We start from the raw sequence: 3268 nt of genomic DNA on the forward strand, positions 1-3268 counted from the left end.
GAGCGGTTTTTGTCGGAGGGGCAGTCCATCGCACACAAAACCCTAGCGCGAACAAGGGTCCGACCGATCCAAACAACCCGACCATTGCATGGCTGAATGTAAAATCCTTGTCGATGATGCTGTGTTGCTTGTCACAAGGCGCCGCCATCGAGGCTCCAATCATGCTCCCCTCGGCTTGGTCCCAACAATGACTGGAATTTATCAATTTGGAATACTTGGATGAAGGGATTTGGATTTAGCAAGATCTCGATTGGTCGATGAGATTAACCATTATTTGTTCGATCCATTCGTTTGGAAAATTTGAAAGATCCGTCCACCACACACACATAATAGAGCAAGTTGCAATGTCCAATCGTGTCGAACGATATAATATAAGTCTTAGCTAGAACAATAAAATAATTGATCTATGCTATAGTTTCATGGATATAAAAGTAAAATAGTGTACAAGGCTAGAGACCAAGACCAAAAAGGAGAATAATCATCCAATTCCTGCTCTAGGTAGCATGATAAGTAAGTTGTGAAATAGATTAACTCATGAGTAAGAGAAGTTAAATGTTTTTATTTAATTATTCCATGATAACTAAATAAAGTATGTGTCACAACCTATTAGCGCACTTCCAATGCTAGATAAATAAGATATTGGGTTCTATAGTTTCCATGATATATGTACACATATTCATAGGGGAGTAAAAGTTAGATTTATAGGAGTAGGACCACTTATCCCAATTGGCACGAGAGTCAACATTCACTATTGCAACACGTGTTATACAAACGGTGTTTAAACCCTTTCCGCGACGTAGTTCTAAATCTCCTCTTTGTCTATGTGGGTGATAGGGGGGTTCCATTCCACACGACACGGAAAGATCTTCAGTGATGGTGACCTATGAACGCAAACATTTCACAAAACTAAGTGTATGTGATGTCTGCACCTGTCAGAAACGAGAGTTATCATACAACCGTTTAAGATATGTATTATTTCTCATACGACCCATCTTTGTTACTTGTGTGAGTCACATTACCATCACACACGCTACTCTGTGGTGCACCTTTTACGATGTGCTCCACATCACAAAATTTCGTAATAATAACCTGTGTATGATATGGAGACTATCACACAAATTTTTTCTACGACGTCGTTTGCGATATACTCCCTCCGTAAAGAAATATAAGAGCGTTTACATCAGTAATTTAGTGAACTAAGCGCTCTTATATTTATTTATTATGGAGGGAGTTCCAAGATTCTGAAACGGCCGAACTGTCATAATCATGTAGGATCCATACGACATAACACACAGTGAAACATTATAAAGCATGTATGATAAGGATACTATCGCAAACATTTTGGTTAGTTTAACCATTTTTGATATTGTCTAACATCAAACAAGGTTTTGCAGAGAAAAAAATGTGTGCATTGTCGCACACAGTTTCTCTCTGTGAATTGTGTCGAATCATGAGGTATATCAAACACGTTCTACTTTATAAACCGTGTGCGGTGTAATGACCTGAGAATATTTTTGTGTTTGTTTAATGGTTGCAATTTAAAATTCTGCAGAATTTGAATTTGAAAGAGTCTATAACATTGTTCATATCCATCTTATACACATATAGGTTCAACAGCCAATGCATTATTCCATTCACAAGTACATGTGTTCAAGAATTACATCAAGAAATAATAATTACATGAGGACCAAATAAAGAATGATGAACCTCGATTGCATACTTGTTTTAAATACGGTAAAGAAAGAGGCAAAAGTCATTCTGGGAGTTGTACAAGGTGAAGCGGAATGCCCATATTCTGTCCTCCTCCTTGCAAAATGCACGCAGCATTCGAGGCCAGCCCCTTGTGATGGTCGACTGTCCATCCTTCTCTGTATTAATGAGGAAATCTAGATAGTAATTATGGCATGTTAGATAAACTTAAATTTTTGCACGTCCACTAATCATGCAGCTTGAGAGGTAATCTTGAGTAAACTGGTTTAGGAACCACTACAAACAAAAAATATTCACACATTGTAAATTTAGAATCTAACAACTCATTATGGACAGTAAAATAAGGGTAGAGAGTTCTTAGTTACCATTCTGCAGTTTCATGTTGTCTTGGATAAGGTGTAAAGAAATAGTTTAGTTGGAATATTTTGTCCCATTTTATTAACAATCTTTATTAGTTTCCTCACTTGATGCTGGTTCAAGAATATCTCGTTTCCCCATATGCAAACATGATAGACACGTGGATCTTTACCAGTGACATATGTACCTACAAGCAACAAGTTAGTATTAGAAGGTAAACTGAAATTGCACAATGATGTAATAGAGTATTCCATGTCCCATTACATAAGATCTTATTACATCCAAAATAATCACATATTTGATGTATTGACATCTTATACTATGGGGTGGAGGGAGTATATGTAAGCTATGTGATGAAACTAACCTCGATGGAGAACAACATACTTTCCCAACATTGTCCTAGGTAAGTACATCGAGAGGCATTTTAAGTACGACATGCTAAACATCAACCAAATATATGCATGATAAATAACATGATAAAAATGATAGGTTCAGTTTGTAGGTTTAAGAATGCTAGCTAAGAAAATAGGAAGTGGAGAGGCGTGTTAATTACAATAGGCTTAACATTTAACAACAACAAAATATAATCATTCAAACTCGGAAGCAAACTAATTATTGTTACATAAAAATGGAAAGGCATATGCTCTACAACATGCTTAACATCAAGCAAATACAATCATTCATAATGCTACTATTGAAATTGCATAGAATGTAGCTAGGGCGAATATCTAGTATTTCCACCCAGTGGCGGAGCTTGAGCTAATTTTTTTTTGGGGGGGGGGGCATTAGAGCTTAAGCATCAAATTGTGTAACTAAACATCACATTGTGAAAAAACTGAAATAAACAGTGGGGGTGTTAACTACACCAGGCTTAACAGGAACCACATATGGCTGTTGAAACTCGTATGAGGAAATCGAACTGGAAAGTACATACTTGCACATATAAAACTTCACAATGTGAGTAATTGAAATAAACAAGGCATACTATATAGCAATTGAATCTGTACATATGCCCACTACAAAAAACCAAGGAAGCAAAAACAGTTAAACAATACATATGCTCACTACAACAGGCTTAATAACAACCAAAAATAGTCCATAGTGTAATGTTGAAATTGTATAGAATGTAGTTGGTGCTTAAACATAAACTTGTATAACTGAACATCACATGTGATAGAACTGAAACATGTATTGATGAAAT

The sequence above is a fragment of the Hordeum vulgare genome, chromosome 4H, assembly GCF_904849725.1.
Source record: "Hordeum vulgare subsp. vulgare chromosome 4H, MorexV3_pseudomolecules_assembly, whole genome shotgun sequence".
Taxonomy (NCBI): Eukaryota; Viridiplantae; Streptophyta; class Magnoliopsida; order Poales; family Poaceae; genus Hordeum; species Hordeum vulgare.